This window comes from Panthera uncia (genome assembly GCF_023721935.1).
Source record: "Panthera uncia isolate 11264 chromosome B3 unlocalized genomic scaffold, Puncia_PCG_1.0 HiC_scaffold_1, whole genome shotgun sequence".
Taxonomy (NCBI): Eukaryota; Metazoa; Chordata; class Mammalia; order Carnivora; family Felidae; genus Panthera; species Panthera uncia.
This window is the reverse complement of record NW_026057582.1, coordinates 62,142,196-62,163,431: the sequence shown is the minus strand read 5'-3', so window position 1 is coordinate 62,163,431 and position 21,236 is coordinate 62,142,196. Positions and strand designations below refer to the sequence as shown.

Sequence of the window (21,236 nt, the reverse complement as noted above, 5' to 3'; positions counted from 1 at the left end):
TCCTCTCTTGACCCCTGGGTAACTTGTTAGCCTCACTGCTAACCAAGGGTAAAGGAGCACAACAGAAATTTAGACATGTCCAAGTCAAATTCAGCTTCCTCACAGATGAGTACATTCAATTACAAAGTAGCACCAATCTTTCAGTCATAGACAAGACATGTTAGTCATGGATTTCCTTCAGAATTTAGAAATAGAAGTTCTAGGTTGTCCATTTATGAGCACACATGAATACAAATATATGGGTAGCCCATTTCATTTTCCTGCAGAATTTCCAAGGCAAAGATCTATGCCTTCTACTTCCCTTTTGGCTCCCCAGAGCATCTTATCATCTTATGCAGTAATTCTCAATCTATAGGGATAAAGCATAAAGTAATCAATGAATAAACACACACACACACACACACACACACACACACACACACACACACACCCTCTTTAGATGTCAGAGACAACATAGATTAGAAGCTTTCTGTTGGACAAGCTTGAAAAAGTAAAACTCTAAAATTCTAACTTAAGGATATTATATTTCCTTCAAATTTACTATTACTCCTAATGAGAACACATCCAAATAATCTTAAGTTATGATAGAAACTTGGCACAAGAAGGTCAGAAGTTCTAGAACCACCCATGTGGCTCCAAAGTGCCTTCATCTCCACAGCAGACCCTGGCAGAACCCTCTCAGGACAGGCATTAGAGGTGCCAGTGAGCCTCGATTGCATATCACCCCTGCTGTCTGGTTTTTGATGAGCAGATAAGATTGGTGATGAGCCTTTCATCTTTAGGTCATAGAAGCCCTGCATCAGAGTCATAGTTATAAACTGCTCTTTCTGGAGATGGTGGGAAATGAGTGGGTGTACTCAGCCCACCTCTTCCTAGAAGAAAGCTGCCTAACAAAACCACCTCAATACATCTGGCACTAATTAATCTGTGCAGATTCCTGTGGTGAGCAGACAGGAGATAAGAAAAGAAGCTCTGAACTCAGATTCTGGGAGAGAGTTCAGCCCAATTACGGAAAAACACAAAACAGCCTGGAAATGTTACTTTGAAATTACTAACTCTAGTCACGAGATCTCCAAGTGTAAAAAAGGCCCTGCTTATGATATTGGCGGGCTGGGACCACATGAAGATTAATATCCTCCCTTCGTGAGTAAGAACCTTTCCGTGTCGGTATGATATTCCTATATAAGGTTATAATACTGAAGGTTTTCATCTCCTCAGTAGGATCCAATTCTCCCAAAACCCAAAGACTTTCAATTAGTTGCATTTTCTACTAATGAGTACTGATGTGAATGGACACATCACAATATTAGGTTATAAACTCATGGCAGAATTGGTCTGCATGCCTTCTTAATGTTTGGTGCTAAATTACCATGCAGGTAACCACAAGCATGGGCCCAAAGAAACGGAGAACACAGATAAAGCTGAGAGGCAGGTAAAGGATAGAGCATGGCTAATGTCACTCTGTCTCACAGGGGAAGCCACTGGGCCATCAAGGGGATTGGTCTAAACAAAAACAACGGTTGCCCTTAGCTCCAGGTCAGCAAGACCCAATGGGCTAAAGCACACAACAGTCTGTGCCCTCCTGTGGATGAGTCCTGTGGAAGACAGGGGAAGGGTCAAACTGAGGAGATCAAGGGACTGCAAGGAGACTAGGAGTAGACACCATTTATTTACCCCACCTTCTATTAAGATAAATAAAAGCAGACTTCCTTGGTTGGCACATTATTTTTTCAAATGCCAGAAATGACATTGTATACACTCAGTGGCATTTCTCTCTCTCTTTCCTGAGGAGAGGAATACAAATCAGGTCATAGTAAAGTTTTAATCTGTGAGATGAGATTGTGTCATCCACTGTGTCCTACATTTGGGACTAAAAATGACCCCAGATCTGGCAGAAAATATCTACCAGCATCTTCTTTGAACTGACCTCTTGCTGAGTAGATTGCAAAAGGGTGTTTGTACTGTGATTTCATTTTAGGTAAAATTATAAATACAAATATATACATAGATGAATAGAAAGATGACTGGAACAGTGTTGTAAAAGTATGCAAAATAGTTATATCTGGATGGTAGGCGTTCAGGGAACCTCATAATTTTCAACATTGTTGATTTTCTACAATGAATATGTGTTATCATTGTAAACAAAAAAAGCAGTTAGGATAATTTTCCCTGAACTAATCACAAACCAGCATATTCAGAAATCTTATTATACAAGCAAGAGAGAGAACAAACATTTTTTTCAGGATATTTTTTAATGTTTATTTTATTTTGAGAGACAGAGACAGAGCATGAGCAGGGGAGGGGCAGAGAGAGAGGGAGATAGAATCTGAAGCAGGCTCCAGGCTCTGAGCTGTCAGCACAGAGCCCGACGCGGAGCTCAAACCCATGAGCTATGAGATCATGACGTGAGCCAAAGTCAGACCCTTAACCAACTGAACCACCAAGCACCCTGAGAACAAACATTTATTAAATGCCTCCCTTGCACTCAGGACTACATGTGGCACAAACCCCGTGAATTATTATTTTTATTTTACAAATAAGAAACAAAAGCTCAGAGAGTTTGACTAACTTGATCAAGACTTCTGCAAGTCTTAATGTTTCAGCAAAGCAGAAATCCTAGAGCTGGCTACTTTTCCCCTTAGTGTGAGAAAGAATCCCAGGAAAAGAGAGTTTTTGGTGGAAACCAGCAGCCGGGGAACCAGATCTCAAAGTTCCCCGTGACCGTCCCTCACACAAATGGCAGAGCAAGGCTTTGTGGATCCCTCCATACAGAGCATGTTGCCCTCCTAGCGAGGTGCAGCCAAAACAAATGAGAGCAAGATGTTTTGTGATCACCGAATAGCAGGAGTAGCTGTGAGGGGTCACCTGCTACCATGACATATGTTCTGGGGAACATCCACAATGAAGGCAGCAGTCCATTATTTGAGGTCCAATTGACCTCATGTCAAAGCACAGTGCTAGGGATCAGGAAATCTAAGCTTTAGCTATTCTGATCATCACTTAAAATAGCCAAGGTTCTCTGAGCTCGTTTCCTCAGTAGTAAGCAAAAGGGGTTGCTTAGAAAATCTCTAAAGTCCTTTCCAGTTCTAGGAATCTATAATCCATGATCTAATTCCAACCTTCCCTTGGATTGATTAAACAATTGCCCTAGCACATTCAACTGGTCCACCAGACATTGCTCCGGGGCCTAAAATTACGTGTGCTAACGCAGAGATGTAAAATGTCTTTTGTAATCTGCGTAGGATTTTGCTGCCTACTTAGCTTTGTTTCATAACCCGCAATTATCTTTGAAAAACAGACAAGTCTATTTACTCCCTATCATCTATGTTCCAAATGGGGCCAATCTCTCCCTCCCCTTCTTAATAGAAGAATCCCAAAATCTCAGGTGGGACTCAGGATAACTCAGGAGATTCGGCAGAACAAGCTTGGAATCTTTCCCATTGGGTCCCAAATGCTTTATTTCCTAAGAGCTGCTTTTGTGAGGCCAGCAAGAAAGGCTGAGTTAATAGTTAGAATTTATAAATAGTTTTTGCAAATTAAGCAGAATTCTATATCCGAAAGGCAACCAGTAGAGTGATTCTGTCTCCTATATTATTTCCTCACAAGCAAAAATTTAAAATGCCAGTGAAAGCCCCTTGGTGCAGCAGGTAGGCACTTTCTTATCAAAACAGACCAGAAGAGTGAGTTGAACCACCCAGGAAGTCATATATCCACCCCTTAATAATATTAACTAGGAAAATCTCAGAGACAATGATAGCATGAACAATTATAAACATGGGCTGCAGATGGCTGAACACAATAGTCAAACTCAATTGCTATTTGGAAAGAATAAGCCAGAAATGAATTTAAATAAGTGGTTCAGAGGTCAGCATCTAGTATTTTATCTGGGGCAATCCATAGCCTGCTTTCCAGGGTAGGTGGGCCAACGCACCAAGTTTTGGATAAGGGATCTGCCTTCTCTGATTTGGAAATTCTGCATAAACAGCACCAAGCCACTATTCAGCTTCCTTGGTGCATTCTTTTGGTTTACTGTGGAGGCACCATGGCACGAAGATGCACTGACCTCTTCCTCGCTCCTCCTCCTTTGCCGGGTAACTTGTGGCTGAGGGGTAGGTCTGAAAGCTCACTCTTCATGGTCTCTGAATAGTCATTTGCAGTATTCACTCCAGGAACTCAATTTTCTGAAGCCTATTTCATAGACTTTAATAAGTTCTCTATTTAAAAATAACCTTTGAAACTCTCTATTCAAATATATCTCATGCATTCTTATCGACTCATTCCTTTGACCAAACCATGTGTTATCTGCTTGCTCTCTAAAATATTGTACATTTTAACTGGGTCAAGGAGATGTGTGCATTGTTTTTTTGGAGAATTTTTTTTTCATTGCTAGAGACATGTTATATCTAAGGATACATCATAATCCAAGCTAATAAAAGAGTCTATTTCCATTCTCTGCCTTGGCATGTTCCACCTTTTAAAGAGGCTAATGAGTGACTCATATTTCTGGCTGACTTTTTCTTGAATATCAGGTCTTCTCTGAGTAAGCCACCCATCTTCTACACACATACTGCATGATTGCCCGCCCACCCATCACAGCCCAAGTGCTGTTTGTCCTGCTTCCTCTGATAGGAAAAACTATTCAAATTCTGTCTTCCCACTCACTTCTTAAGCTCAGCGAATGGGTGGGGTTGAAGAATTTGATGGCACCAGCTCTGAGATTCATACTGATATCTCTACTTCTGAACATGTCGTGACTAAGGACCCGAAGACCCCAATGACACTTATGATTTACTTTTTGCATCCATGGAGACTTTCAAACCTGATTCTAAACACCAAGATAATGCAAGGAACTTAACATACCCAGGTAGACAGGAAGGAAAGTCATTTAGAGAGTCAGTTTCACCACTAATGCTCATCTTCCCCTTCACCCAACCCATCTCCAATTCTCTCATCCTTATGGTGCTACCTGTTCCAAGAAGCTTCCCTTGGCCCCAACACTACCCACCTTGATTATCTATCACTCCTCTCTAGACGTTTAACAACTCTATCATTTCATTTAATTTCACTATGTTATAATTGTCTGTTAATAGGTCTATTTCCTCAATGAAAACAGTGAACTAAGTATTTTTTTTAATTTTTGTAAATTTATTTATTTATTTTGAGAGAGACAGAGAGAACGAGCTGGGGAGGGGCAGCGAGAGGAGGACAAAGGATCTGAAGCAGGCTCTGTGCTCACAGCAGCGAGCCCCATGCAGGGCTCAAACTCACAAATCTTGAGATCATGACCTGAGCTGAAGTCAGACGCTTAACTGACTGAGCCACCTAGGCACCCCAGGAACTAAGTATTTTTGACTTTTGATTGCCTATGCTTGACCCAGTCTAGCACATGAAAGGCAGGAGAGAATTAATGGTCGTTAATGTTGTTCAACTGCTGTCTGAGTCATTTAAGAAAATAAGAATTTTAGACTCAAAGGTAAAAAGTTATGCAATTAATAAAGAAAATATCTGAGAGCCCTCTGTAGAAACATAAAAAAAAATTATTACAAATGGCTGCTTGGGGAGCCTGGGTGACTTAGTCGGTTAAGTGTTCGACTCTTGATTTCAACTCAGGTCACGATCTCATGGTTTATGAGTTCAAGCCCGCATCGGGCTCTATGCACATAGCACAAAGCCTGCTTGGGATTCTCAGTCTCCCTGTCTCTCTGTCTCTCTGCCTCTCTCTCTCTCTCATTCAGAAATAAATAAACTTTTTTAAAAAAGCATTTAAGACAACGGCTGCTTGTTGTCCCATGCGTCGGTGCATGTGTTTCACTCTGCCTTCTGTTAGGATTGGATATTTACATAACCCAGTCGGTTCTACCGCCTCCACCACCTCCACAAGCTCCTGCACCGCTCCTTCAGCATCCTCCATCATATCCAATACAATATTCACTTCCATCGCCATTTCCACCAATGTCCTCACCTCCTCTACAAACTCCACTAAACGCTTCCTTCGCCTTCTTGGTTACTACCTCCACCGCCTCTGTTATCCCCCACCATCTTCTCCACCAGCTCTCCTGCCACCACCCCACCTGCACCACCTTCGTTACCATCTCCATCTCCTCCAACACCTCAACCATAACCTTTACCACCTCTCATATCGTCGCTGCCTCCACCACCATCTCTACGGCCTCCAACCCCACTGTTTTTACCACTATCTATTCCATCCCCTCCATCTCCAACTTGACTACTTGTCCCACTTCCATAACCCCTTGTACCACTTCTTCCTCTTCCCCCACCACATCCTTCCCCTCCATCTCTTTCTCCACCACCCTATCCTCCACTTCCTCCACCATCACCTCTGTCTTCACCTTCACCACCTCCACCACAGCCTCCATCATCACTAGTGTTGCTCCTATTCAAGGATCATCCTCCTCAAATATATTTGGAGAATATAAAGGAGATGAGTTTCATAATCCTCTTTGCTTCTTCACTCTCTCTTGCTTTCTTACCTGCTTCAACCGCTTGTGTTTTCTTTTTCACACTTCTGTATCCTGCAGACATCTTTAGAACTATTATAAACCCACCAGAGATCCTGCTCTGGACACATGTTTAAAAATGAAATTGGTTTGCAAAGCTTTGTTGGAAGTTGTGGAAGCTTGGGGCAGAGATCAGAAAAGGCAGAGCATAATAAAAGCGTGCCCACCCTGTCCTTCAGCAGCAAACACCTCTGTTCTGTGATTCTCAGACCTGTTTCTTCTCCTGTCACTCTCAGACCATCACTAGAATGGGTCCCATCTGGTGGCCATAGAGTAGAAAGGTAGGATGATTCTTCCCTCTCTTATAGGCCTTGAAAGCAAAATTCCATGCAAGAAGGTACAGCACAAGCTTTTTCACCCACTGAAAACTACTTCAGCCAAGGCAAAACAGCCTAGAAACAAAGTACAACATAAACTGGGCATGCTGCCTGCTCCAAAGATAAAACTGGAGTCTGGACTGCAAATCTAAAAGGTCCATCCATTCCCAAATGGTTGCACTCTTTATTTCATAGATGCATGAATATCACAGCAGAAAAAAATATTTAGCCTTATGTTGCATGTGTTCAGGATGATTGAAAACAACACAGTAAAAACTCAAGGCATAATGAGATATAAACATACAAAGAGAATTTACCATAAAAATTTAACTCAGCAAGGCCTCTATCTCCTGTGGGAGATTTTGATGGAAAGGCATGGGGATTTTCGGATGTTAATGTGGCCACCAGAGGGAGGGAGGTAAGTTTGAAGGATGAACAAATCCTAGATCTATGTACCCCCCTGGAACAGACTATACACAGATAAAACAAGAACTTCCATAAAAGTCACTGGAATGACTAGTTCCAATGCCACCAATTTGGTTCCTTTTTGTTTCTGTAATTTGGAATGGTAAGTTTAAAAAAAAAATGAGGGGCACGTGGGTGACTTAGTTGGTTAAGCACCCAGTTTTAAAAAAAATGAGGGACACGTGGGTGACTTACTTGGTTAAGCACCCAACTTTGGCTCAGGCCATGATCTTGCAGTTTGTGGGTTTGAGCCCCGTGTCAGGCTCTATGCCGACAGCTCAGAGCCTGGAGCCTACTTCAGATTCTGTGACTCCCTCTCTCCCTGTCTTATGCTCTGTCTCTATCTGTCTCTCTCAAAAATAAATAAAGATTTTTTAAAAATGAAGAAATAAAGACCTGTATCTTTTTTTTTTCAAACAAATACAAAAGCCTTAGGTATCGAATCTCCATACCCAAACATAGGAACATTGAGAATGATGAGTCATATTCAGCTTTACATTTTATTCTCTCACAAGGTAGAATAAGGAATGAATATAGAAAAGAGGAACTTTCTCAGATTGTAATGGTCATCAACATGTTCTAAGAAGTGGCCTGTGAATGTTAACCACCTAGCCATGGATGTGACTGACATATACACAGGGAAAATCTGGTTTCTGGGGAAATCCTAGGTATTCCTTCCCAAAGTTCACCTGGTGACAATGAGAAGAGAAACTTTTGTTTGTATTTCTCTTATCTCTTTCAGTTTAGTAATGTTGTTTTTAATCAAACTAATGTTTCCATTATCACTAAATTTAAAGACTTAGTGTCAAGCATTTGCCATGCACTTTGCCCAGAGCCACATCCCTTGTGCTGTTCAGGTCCCAGCTCAAAACCCTTTCAGAAAGGTCTGGGGAGAGCACCCCGTCCAAAATAGCACACACCTACATTCATCTGTCACTGCCTGTCCCCTCATCCCACTTTATTTTCTGTTCTTTCTCTTATTTATTTTCTTCTTTTTGTATTTACTTATCTATCACTGTTTTGTTTTTCCTTCTTATCACCACCCAACAAAGTTCTATTTGTTGACCTACTCACTATCTCCTCTCCCAAGAACATAAGCTCCATAAGAGCTTTGGTGTCTATTTTTGTTCACTCACAACTGTATCTCCAGCACTTAGGGTGGTGCCTGGTACAAATATACTTGCTCAATAATTAATTAATTAATTAATTGGTACATATTTTACAGAGGAAAAACCTACAGTCTAATTAAAGGAATAATTCTATCTCTAAATAATACCAAATGTTAATACAAGTATAAAATTGTCACTGAAAACTAAAGTATATTTTTGTACATTTCCTCAGCTTCAAGGTTTGAGGCCAAAGGAGGTCAAAATCACCAGCTCCCATGTCTGCTTTTTAAAATCTTTCATTCTACTCTGTTTCCATTGATGAAAATGAATTCCATTCTTCATGGTCTCACAGGCTGCTCTTCAGCTTGGCTCTTTCCTCCTTGAAGGAGAATAGGAAGAAAGAGAAGAGAGACTGGAAAAGAGAAAAGGGCTTGAGGGATCATTAAGAGTGAAGTATCAGGAAAAAAAGTGGTCTGGTATGAGGGTCCCCACCTTTAATTTCTGCCTTCTTTCTTTTTTTTTTTTTTTCATTAAAAATTTATCTTCCAAGATAATCAAGATGAGGCAGGGAGATATTTAAGGGAAAACCTACACTTGAAAAAAGATCCCACCTTCTAATCTTATTATAAGACTTGGAAAGATGGAAATGATCTCATCTGTAGTTTAGGTATAGAAATAGTCCTTATAAGGATAGAAAATTGTGGGTGAAGATTAGTTAACTGGGAAATTATTTGTGTTAGAATATATGTAAGAAGTAAGAATATATGGTCACCTCTGTACACTTGCTTAGATGATGGGCAGAGAAGGCAGTGGCCAAAAACATTCTGACCCTGAACATCTGACTCTAAGTGGAAGGTTTGGGTATACAGGAGCTTTGTGTTGGATGTTAAAGTTACCTGTCAAGGTAGGAAACCCAGGCAACAGGGAAGGTAGCCCCACAGGGCACATAATAGCTAGTATTTTTCAAGTATTTATTATGTTCAAAATGATTTTACAGAGCTAATTCATTTAATTCTCAACAACACACCCTTGAGGTATTATTATCAACCCCATTTTATAGACAAGAAAACTAAGGACCAGAGAGGTTAAGCCCCTCGCCCAAAATCACACAGTCAGCAGGAGGTGATGCTGGTATTCGAACTGAGACAGTCTGGCCCCAGAACCCACCTGCTGAGTCCCTGCCTTCAGTGAACATGGGCTGCCCTGCTGGCATAGGCTTTAACTGCTGGGGTCTGTATCCACAGACTAGTGTACATCTTAGCTATACATAAGGTGTCATCAAGATAAAAGTATCATCAAGAAGGCAGCCCAAAAAGGATCAAAGACAAACAACTTCCATCATCTACTTGGAAGAGTGCCCTTACTGTCCTGTCCTTCTCCTGCTAACACCACACTTTTGGTCTTATTTATAGCCTTCCTCTGCCTTTCCCTCCCTTGAGTTCTCACAGTTTAAGGTGGGGCGAACAAGTAGGGAGACTGGGTAGAGGTATAAGATATTTCTTCTTACCTTGGAATCATCCTTGAGGTGAAAAACAAGTCCAAGAATATTCTTTGGAATTTTAAAATTCTTTTCAAAACTAACTCATAAGGTATGACAAAGAAACACACAGTACCTGAAACACTTATGAAACATTTCATGTTTTCCCTCTTGCATACAGGGGGAAAAAAAATTCCTACCCTTAGTGTCACATTCAGGTAAGAGAATCCTTGGAAAATAATACCAGAACTCCCTGTGTTATAGGTTTATAAAGCACAGTTCTTTCAATTCGTGTTCAAGGAGCCATTTCCCCTACAGCGTGCCCATAGTAAGAGCAAGTATTAGGTTGGGAAGGATTTTACTCTTGACTGCATACTAAACCCAGAATTTTCTTCCAACCCTTCACTTTTTTAAACAAACAAACAAACAATTAATTTAAAGCCAAAATTACATCACTAAGGTGGTAGACACTGTAATGTGGCATTCATATTCTCCTTTAGGAATGAAGGATTTATTACTCAGTATGGGAATTGCCTTGCTGAAAAGAGCCACCTTACCCAAGCTGATGTACTCTTTCAGGCACAGACTCATTTGATAACTGTTTGAAACCTGCAAGTCTCAACTCAAGACAAATCAAAAAGGTTATCCCAGCTTCAAAACCTCCCATATCACATCTGCTCTGCTGAAGCTTCATTTCATTGCCTCTGCTCACACCTTCTTCCTTCTCTTCCTTCCCCTTCCCTTCTCCAATGATTGACCCCAAGAGCACTCTCAAATAAACCTCTTACATGCTAATCTCCATTCAGAGTTGGCTTTCCAGGAAACCCAGCCCACTATACTGATTATGCCAACAATTATAATTACCCCAGATTTCCTAGGTTAAAAAGTTTCAATTCAATAAATAACCCATGTTTACCCTGGCCACACCAGCCGATAGGCAAATACAGACCACACCAATGGTCCTTCACAAAGCAAAATACCTGGAATTCCAGACTTACCCTATTTTGGGGGTTGTCTTAAAGGTTCTTTAGAATAAACCACACGTACCTATGAATTATGATCTTCCTCTTGACTCCTCGATGTTCTACATGGTTTCTGATGTGAATATTGTGGTCCTCAGAAAGCTTCCTTAAGAACACACTCCCAGGTAAGGATGCAGCTCCACTTTCTCTGTATTTCCAATCCTCATGCCAAAATTAAGAGAAATCACCTGTTAAGGAGCTGCTTTATATGCTCTATTTTTTCATATTTTCCAAAATTTTTCTAACTATGTGAGTTATGTCTAAATAGGAGAAAGTGTTTCCTTTTTTCCCAACCGTTATTATTTAATTCATTATAGAGTCTTCCACCCCCTATACCAGAAAACAAATTCACCAGAGACTGGACAAAAAGTTACACTGGAGCATCTGGGTGGCTCAGTCAGTTAAGCGTCCGACTTCACCTCAGGTCATGATCTCCCAGTTCATGAGTTCAAGCCCTGGGTCAGGCTCTGTGCCAAACGGCTTGGAGGCTGGAAACTGCTTCAGATTCTGTGTCTCCCTCTCCCTCTGTCCCTCCCCCACTCGTACTCTGTCTCTCTCTCTCTCTCTCTCTCTCTCTCAAATAAATAAACATTTAAAAAAATTATTTAAAAAAATTCACATTGACACAGGTTTCATATAGAAAAAAAAGTTCTTCAATTTGCATATGTAAAATCTGTGGGCAAATTTTTATAGTAATTTTTAGTTCCTACCATTTAGATTAGTTAGTTAATTAACTAGCTTTCCTTTTATTATTAATTTCTAGTTCTATTGCATCACAGTCAAAAAATATAACCTGTATGAATTGAGCCTTCAAAATTTATTAAACTTTTTTTTAATTTACATCACACAGGCCTGAAAAGAATGTATTATATATGTTTGTTCTATATCTTTTCTTTTTCTTTTTTTTAATTTTTTAATTAATTAATTTATTTATTTTGAGAGTCAGAGAATGTGTGGGAGATGGGTAGAGATATAGGGAGAGAGAATCCCAAGCAGGCTCCACACAGCACAGAGGCTGACATGGGGCTCAAACCCAAAAAGGAAGAGATCATAACCTGACCCAAAGCTGGATGCTTAACCAACTGAGCCACCCAGGCACCCCTATATCTTCTCTTATTTATCTGTTTGCTCCATCAGTTTCCAAGAGGTGATTTATTGTTTGTTTTTTAAGTTCCAACCATCATTGTTGATCTATCTATGTCTTGACTTAGTTAAGTCAGTTGTTGCTTTTTATATTTTGCAATCTTATTGTTAGCAGCATATGTGTTCATGATTATTGTGTTATATTTCCTTTACCAACACAATGTCCCTTTTTATCCTATATTATGTTTTTCACCTTAAATCCCATTTGCCCTGATATTAAAAATGCTACTCCTAATTCCTTTGCTTCATATATGCCTGGGATATCTTTTTCCAATCCTCTATTTTAAATCTTTCTGATTCCTTTTGTACTTAGACTTTTATATCTTAGTTTTAAAAAAATCTGACTTTCTGTATTTTGATTGGTCACATTAACTTATTTATTGTAATTATTGTTACACTGACACTTACTTTCCTGTTTTATTTGGTGCTGTTTGCCATGTTTTCCTTTTATTTCTTATTTTTCTTCTTCCTTGGTTTCCTTTAAATAATTTACATATTATTCTGCTTGTTTAAAAGTCATAATCCCATAGTTATTATTTTGGTAGTTTCCCTAGCTGAATAAAATTCATACCTATGCTGGTTTTTCCTAATAACAGCTAACATTTATAAATATCTATATCCTCCCCCTAAGCAAGAACTTAAGTATCTTCTCACCTTATGACCTCTCTGTATACCACTCCCCAAATGCCTAAGGAGTTTATTGTTCCCATGTGGCTTATAAAATTAGTCTTATTACTTAAAATCCACTATTTTTACATATTTTAAGTTTTGATTCCACAAAATACCGCCTTAAATAAAGAAAATCAAGTACATTTAGTCATCTGCCTAGTCATTCCTCTCCTGCCTGGAAATATGTCCCTGATAAAGTCCCTGTATATAGTCAAATCAAGTTTTTAGTTTCCTGAAATCCTGCTTTAATCCAGCCACCCCTCCAGCCCTTGAGTTCTCAAGGGAGATGTATACAAAGGAAAGCAAAATAATAACTTCTCAACACTGTGAGTTCCTTTCTCATAAGTTATTCAGACCTAATTACACTACACTGGGCCCAAAGTCATTTCTTTGCCCTTCTCTGACTATTCCCTATGCCCAGACTATGTCCTGAATCTAACAACAGAGGAGAAAAGAAGGAGACAAATAAGGGACCCATGCCAGCCCGAGTCATAGATGCCAGAGAAAGGCAGACAGCAGTAAGAGTCTGCCTCACACCAAGCAGGCATGGGCTGGGGACAGCTGTGCTAGGCCGTGGGCCTCAGAACAGAGAGGGTCAGCTCACTACTCCAAGCACCCGGAAAAACAAAGTAAAGCCAAGCCCACCCCAATATACTTGGGCATACAACCCAAACAGCACCCTGGATCTAACTTCTTATCTCAAAGCTAAAATATTTAAAGTTACAAAGGTGGGATGAACTGGGATGCCTCTGATGGACAGCTCCAAAACTGTGTATTGGACACCAGTTGTCAATGGAAAACACAGGTGAATGAGACATCATCACCCTCCCCAGAGTACTCATAGACAATTAGAGAAGACAGATGTATGCAAGACTGTGAGATGTGTATCATAATGAAAAATTTCTCAAAACTCAGAAATTTCCAAAAGCAGTCACTGGGACCTACCATCCTAGGAGTAGAGGAACCTTAGGGAATCGAGAGAGAAAAATACTTCCTCTTCCAGACCAATCCCTTAGCATACAAATCATTAGAATAGCTTCCCTTCCCCCAAATTGTCTCTTGCATTTTTTACTAATGCTCAAAATTTCTTTCAGAGGAGACAAAGGCTGTCTTTCTGCAATTAGAGAAAACAGGCTTAAAATAGAAGTGCTGTGGGATGGTTAGCATAAGTGGAAATTAGGTCGAACCCATGTGTGAATGACTAATGTCAGATCATTGCCAGTCTTGATAGCAGACAGAGGTTACTAATTCATAAACTCTGAGACCCTGGAGGGCCCATGAATCCTACTGGAAGAAAACTGGAACACCAAAAGAATATGTAGGCATGTACCAATCCCAATGTTGTTCAGAGTTTGCTCTGTTGGTTTTTATTTATGGAAAAACAAATAGAAACTGAAGAGATATTGCCTATCACCTCTCCTCAAGTCACCTCAGAAGGGACCCTGTCTTGAAATTCTAGTCCCTTCATCTCCTGGTATCTGTCCCTCTGAGTTCATATTCTGAAACCTACTAATCATAAATACCTCCAACCTAGCTATTCCCAGACCTCTGCTCAGATCTCTCCATGTTCTAGTACCTTCCTCAGTAAGCTAACTTGACCATGTTATCAACTGATTCCCAGGATGGCCCATAAATTTCCTCCAAGGTGTCTCCAGACGCTTTGAGGACAATGATCATCTCTCACATCCCCCCCCCATATCAGTGATTATCTGATAATTCCTCCATCATATTAACTTTATCCACAACTGCTCTTTATGATTCCTCTCATTTATCCCTTTCTCCAAACAATTAGATCTCCATGTGAGTAGACAGTTGGGATAGAGGGTTTTCTAGGGGGAGGGGTGAATCTGATGCCTTTTATGTGCCTTCAGAGCTCCAGCCTGGTTTAATAATCCCCGAGCACCACTTTGCGTGCGGCAAGGTATAAATATATGCTAATAGGAGGTCTGGCTCCTTGTCACAACACATTGCAGGCTGCATTCGTGCAAGATAGAATAAAAAGATTAGATGCAATCTTGAAGTCAATCAGAAAGCAAGAGGAAACCAAAAAAACAGAGCTCAGATTGTCAACAAGGAGAGGCAGAAAAATGACTTGAATCGAATTGCAGTTTATCTCGTTAAGCGTTAAAGGAAACCAATTTCTTTCAGAAATTGGAAGGCAATTTAAACATTTCTACAGTTTTACTAAAGTTTGAAATTTTCCAGTGAAAGAATAAGGGTGTTTTTTTTTTTTTAATTTCTGCATATCTGACATTTTCCCTGTACTCTCAGGGACTAGAAGGCCCTAGATAAGAGGATATTTAAGGAAAAGAGAGCACAGTTACCAACAAGTAAGGAAAAGAATCTATTAAAGAAATACTCATTTGATTTCTTTAGCACTTTCACGTTTCATGTCAAAAGACCTAAGGAAGCTAGAATCGGGTACAAAGCAGCCAGGCTACAAAATATGACTTGGGTCTGGATAAATCACCAGGCTGGATTAATCGACAAACACAAAAGTCACATTCATTCCATGAAGGTCAAATAAAATATACCAATCTCAAGGCCAAGCTACATTCCGTTGAAGTGGATGACATCACAAGCTAAAGACACTGTTCATAATGAACTCAAGTCTCTTTCCCCATTCCCAGAAGCATGAACATATTGACAGTGGCATCTGTTTTGTAAACGGTGTAGTTTTTACCACTCCTTCCCATGCTGAAATGTATAATTCTCCCAACCATTGTATTCCACAGAAATCTCTAACTAAACCTCCATCTTTAGAGTTAAAGACCAAGCCTTCCCCAGGCCTGTGCTCCATCTGGAAGTGATTTGCTAGCCAACAAAAGCAGCCTTTTTTTCCCCCCTGTTATCATAAGCAATGAGTTCTCAATAAAACCAGGAACACCAGGGTTTAAGGATACGTATACTGTTGAGGACCATTACCTCAGGAAGAGGATGAACCAAACTGAATGAAAGGGGTGCCCACATTTTACTCGGTACATTATATGTATCGTTCAAATCTGTTATAGTGGAAAGTCGAGCCTTGCTTGTGTAAGTTTAAAAAATGCACTTGAAGATGTTCAGAGATGAATATACTAAGACTTATTTCAGATTAACACCCCTGAAAAACTGCCAACTCTGGCCTCTCGGGTGAGCTTAATGGGCAGTTCTTGTGTTAATGCTTGGTGGGAGCTGGACAAAGGTCAAGTGTAACATGCTGTCACTGTGACTTTTGTCTTCAGACATTCCTTTTTTCACACACTCATTCAGTCTACATTTGCTGAACTCTTATTACCTCATGGACTGAAAACGACACATGACGTGAAGCTAAAGGTATTTCCTTTAAAGAAGAAATAAGATAATAAATGGCATCTGGGGTGGCCAGTTGTTCTCTACTACGAAAAACAAAATCTCACATGGATTTATCAGGGAGGATACTCAGGAACCAAAGGAGTGCCTTCCCTGGTTTCTCACTTCTCCTGACAACTTTTCCCTTTCAATAACTTGTTATGTGCCAGGAGCAAACAATATGAAATCCATTCCTAATGAGCAATAATTATAGCTTTAAGAAGCTGTACAATCAGTGTTCAGTGATTTCATTATTAGATAGCACCATAAATTATGCTAATGCTGATAACAGTTCTGGATGAGAGAGGTCCAGATCCGGGAGATTGCACTGAAATTATTTACATCCTCTATTTCTGAAACAATAGACCCGGCAATTTGAAAATCAGATGATCCGATTTATTCTGGCAGGACACACATGTAACAAGTTGCATCAACCATAAAATTAAATAGGCTTCCTTTTCTTTTTTTTTTCATTTTTCTCTTTTAAGTTTATCTCTTCAGTCTTACCTTGCATATTACCAATATCCTTTGAGGAGAGACTTCTAATTATTGTAACTCTTGTTTCTAAAATTGCTCAGTGATGGTGGATGATGATGTCATGTGACAGGATGGCTTTAGCACACCCACGTCTCGCACAAGCTGAGCCTGAGAATGCAATGCCTGCCAAGTCACAACTGCCTACCTAGGTGCAGAAAAAGGAACAGGCCTTTTGGCAATAGGGAATTATTGCCTCGAATAATCAAACCCCCAAACTTTCAAAGGTTGGCTATGAAAGGAGAAACTCCAGGGGCCCTTGGTTGGCTCGGTCAGTTAAGTGTCCAACTCTTGACTTCAGCTCAGGTCATGATCTCACAGTTGTGAGATCTAGCCCTGTGTTGGGCTCCACACTCAGCATGGAGCCTGCTTGGGATTCTCTCTCTCCCTCTCTCTGCCCCTCCCCTGCTTGTGCACTCCCATACACGTGCTCACTTACTCTGTCTCTCTCTCTCCAAATAAATAAATAAATAAATAAATAAATAAATAAATAAATATTAAAAAAAAAAAAGAAAGAAAGGAGAAACTCCAAATGGATGTGGAGATTTGGCCCAGGTCTCTCACCTCTATCCTCCCTGTATTTAACCCTTACCCTTGGAATTTTCTCACTTCTGTTAATAGTAACACAAGCTACCATTTTCCTGAGTACAAATTACATGCCTGACCCTGTGCACTATCTCATTCTATCCTCATTAAAACCCTATGCAGTGCCTCTATAATTCTCATTCTGCAGATGAACAATAAAAGGTTCAGAAGGCAACACATACACACACACACACACACACACACACACACACACACACACCTTGCCTAAGAATACAGTTAGTAAATGGAGAAGCCAAAATTCAAACCCAAAGGAACCTGGGATTGCTGCCCTTGGCAGTGAATGCAAGGAATTCATTATAAATCTGACTCCAAATTCTGGGTCTTTCCTGAAGCCTCACAAATGGTAGCCAAGGGGGAAACTACCACATGATGCCCAGAAAGAATTCCTCAAAGTTCTCATCACATGTCACCAAAGATGCGGAGCAACTGGAGCACGTTAGACTATTTGGGGGACACCAATTGATGCAGTCACCTTGGAAAATGATTTGGCAGGACCAACTAAAGGCAAGCCTACACATGTACCTATGGCCAAGCAATCTCACTCCTGAGCATATGCCCAACAGAAATGACACACGCAACAATGTTCACAGCAGCATCATTCGAAATAGTCCCCAAATTAGAAGCAACCTGAGTGTCCACTAACAAGAGAATGGGCAAATTAATCGTGGCATAGTCAAAGAATGGAATACTACATGAGAATGAAAAAGAGTAAACTACTGAAACCTGCAAAAAACATGTATAATTCCATCTCACAGACATAACGTTGAGTGTAAGGAGGTGGAAACTAAGAATAAATACTATGCGATCCTACATATATCAAGTTAAAAACATGTGAAACTACTCTATAGGGAGAAGAAGCAGAATAAGGATCACCCTTAGGCGACCAATGGGGAGGGGGTTTGAGAGACCCCTCTGGAATGATGGAAATTCCTATATCTTTATATGGGTGGCAGATACAAAGTATGTTCCTATGTAAAAATGTTTTCAGCTGTTCACTTAACATTTGCTCTTCATATAAGTTATATCTCAATTTTTAAAAATAAATAAAAATTCTCATTGAACCTTTCTGACCCCCAGAATCCCAGATATCATGGCAGTTGGTCCCCCAAAGTCTTCCTCTTACTTCACCCCTTCAAACTTCACCCCTGCCCCTCAACCCCTCCTCTTAATTTCTAAATTTATTCTTTTCCGTCCCACTGGTAGCTTCATGTCCTTTCCTATATAAATCAATTTAGTTCCCTCTGGTCTCTTCCATTTCTCCTCTCTACTCATTACTATAATCAGCAGAACGAAAATCCCAGCAGTCAAACTGATCAAACAAACAATTCTCTTTAGAAGAGTGCACTTTTAAAGACGAATCTTCATTATTTGTTTCTGTCTCCTCTGGGAGATGGTGAAGTTCCCTGAGGGTAGGGGGTATATATCCCCAGATGTTCAATAAGTGTGGAGTTGTATTAAATGAACACTCCTATTTAACACCTAAAAGTATGAAACCTGGGCTATTCACAAAGTTCTCATTATCCACTCCAGAGCCAGTGTGGATTAAAGTAATAAACGAGGATATGTGGAATTGGGATCATAAAACTATGTTTCAGAGGCATTTGCCTGAAAATTACAAGAAAAATACAAGATGGCTGACTTTAATTATCTTGGGTCACTTTTATTATTTGTAGTCTTTTTGTATCTCTTCCCATCTTACTGCCTCTTACTGAACAGATATATCCAGGCAATTTCCTAGTCAAGAGGGAATAGAATAACAATAACTCCCTTAGAAATTGTGGAGGAGAAAACAAAGGTTTAAACATACTATTAAATCATCTAACCTCTGAAATGTAAGAACCAAGTCAGGAAACACACTGACACTCATTTCTTGCTTTTCAACACAGCAGAGCCTAGAAGGATGATTAGTTTATATTTTATTATGCAGGTGGAAGAGTCATTCTCCTAATTGCTTGGAAAGGTATTCAATGGTAGGTATCTCATAAGAATAAACTTATCCTTCAAATTTGGGTTACACCAGCCACCAAAGTTCAAAATCAGGAGAGGAATGGAAAACCTAAAGACAAAAAGATGAGTCTCACCTAATACTTAACCAAGGAAGAATGGCTTGCTCGCAAGTCCATTTTGAAAGGCTATGTCAGGCCAGGCCAGATTTAGAGGAGAGAGAATCTTTTGTCCACATCCTTCACCCAAATATAACTAAATGGAATAAAAGTCTGCGGTCATGTAGAAGGCCTCAATTGTCAGACTGTCGAAAGCCTGTTTGAAGTATAAGCTATTTTTCTGAGTATTGATATACTGCAGGTATTTATAGAGTATCATGCCACACAAAACATTTCCATGTTTAGAAATGGAATATGCCATTCCTTCCCAGTCCCCCAGGACCGCCACCTTAGCTGGATGACTATTGTATAAATACAGAAGTTAGCTGCTAGGAAGTGTACCTTCACTTCTTAGAAAAGTATTCCTGTGTTTATCTTCTGGTGAACGTGGGCTCGCTAGACATAAACCATTTCTCACCAGCAACAAGGAGAGGTTTATTTTTGTCATTCATAAAATAAACCAGGGACCAGCCAAAGGAAATGACTCTTGGAGGCGGCCCCGTCAGAGAAGTGCCGTAGAAGTTACAAATGGCTCTGTGGCCCAGGCCATAAACAGTCTTTAGAAAGGCTGGTGCCGAGCTGTTGATATTAAAAATCACCTCATTAATTATGTTTGTAAACAATGCAGCTGTCTCTGCTTGCAAGCTGGCTTCCTCAGCATAATAATATTTGTAACAATAATAACCATCATTTCGAGCATAGCAATAAATAGTCAATCCAAGGACCTCAAGTGAAATCGCATCTGGGAACTGCCACCTGGTCATTCAAATACTTCCTTAGAAGGTAGGAAAACTGTTGTCTGTTTTCCATGCAGAAGGCATTTTTTCAGGATCAACTACTGCACTAGAATTTTTCCCATCTCACCCTTTGAAAGGAGGAGGTAAATAGCTAGAGTGGGAAGAGTAACAAAACCTAGAGGGAGACAAGGAGCCAAAAGAAGTAAAAAAAAAGTTGGCTGGAAAAGGACAGTAGGGGGCACAGCCACCAGAGGGGATGATGGGAAAGAGGCACAGTCCTTCCTCTGGTGAAGAATCAGTGAGCTCAGGATCGTGCTTCAGGGTATCAGTTAACCAGACATACCTCCTCAGTGCTCTTCAGTTATCCTTTTATTTGACAGATATTTATTGAACACCTACTAGGTGTCAGGTGTGTACCAGGCACTGGAGAAAATTTACAAGCAAATATTCACTTAAGATGCCTGTTGGTGATAAAATTGGAACGTACCTAGCAGACTAAGTAATTATATAATCCAGGTGGCCTGGTATTTATTTTTTTTAACATCACATCTTTGGAGCACATATTTCTAGTTATCTCAGTAGTCAACAAGCCCTTAAAATGGTTAAGAACAAGAGGGAACTATGGTTTCTGAGCAACATAGATAAGCTAAAATTACTAGACCTCTTTCCACACGAGAGGACAACACCTTCATACCTCATTTATGCCTTCCCCACATGTAAATTTTGATTCTGAACTTCACTAGAGAGAGATAAATGTGGTATCCAATTCCAAAGCATTACCCATTTTCTCTGTCTCTGTCCCTCTCTTTCATCTCTCACTCTGTGTATATATTAATTTTATAGATCTTTTTATTGTCTGAACTACACTGGTTGCGTGAGAAGCAGAACAATAGGCCAAGAAGTTCCATTTCACACATGCCATCCTTATAATTCAAATAGGACAATAAAAAGAGAGAGAGAGAGAGATCTATAAACTGGTGATAAATCAGTGTCCTAAACCAAATTAACCATCGAAATAGATTATCATAAAAATAACGCCATGAAAAATATTCTTCACCTTCCTGGTTCAGCTGCCTGTAATGGAGAGAGAGGGTGTGTGTGTGTGTGTGTGTGTGTGTGTGTGCCTCTGTGTGTGTGTGTGCCTGTGTGAGTCTGCGTGTATGTGGGCATGCCACACCCACATTCAGAGACGCGCACAAACACACAC

The 21,236-nt window shown here is 40.1% G+C and overlaps 1 long non-coding RNA gene across 2 annotated transcripts in view; it reads right to left on the bottom strand.

The window, feature by feature from the left end:
* Window positions 1-21,236, bottom strand: part of LOC125909585 (uncharacterized) — a 186,005-nt gene that overhangs the window by 83,416 nt on the left and 81,353 nt on the right. Inside the window, exons 5-6 of one of the 2 annotated variants that reach the window (XR_007453733.1) lie at window positions 10,934-11,070; window positions 3,134-4,188 (exon numbers count right to left, since the gene is read on the bottom strand). This is a non-coding gene — a long non-coding RNA (uncharacterized LOC125909585). Of the gene's footprint in view, window positions 1-3,133; window positions 4,189-10,933; window positions 11,071-21,236 lie in introns of those variants that run through there. The other variant, XR_007453732.1, reaches the window with a different exon arrangement.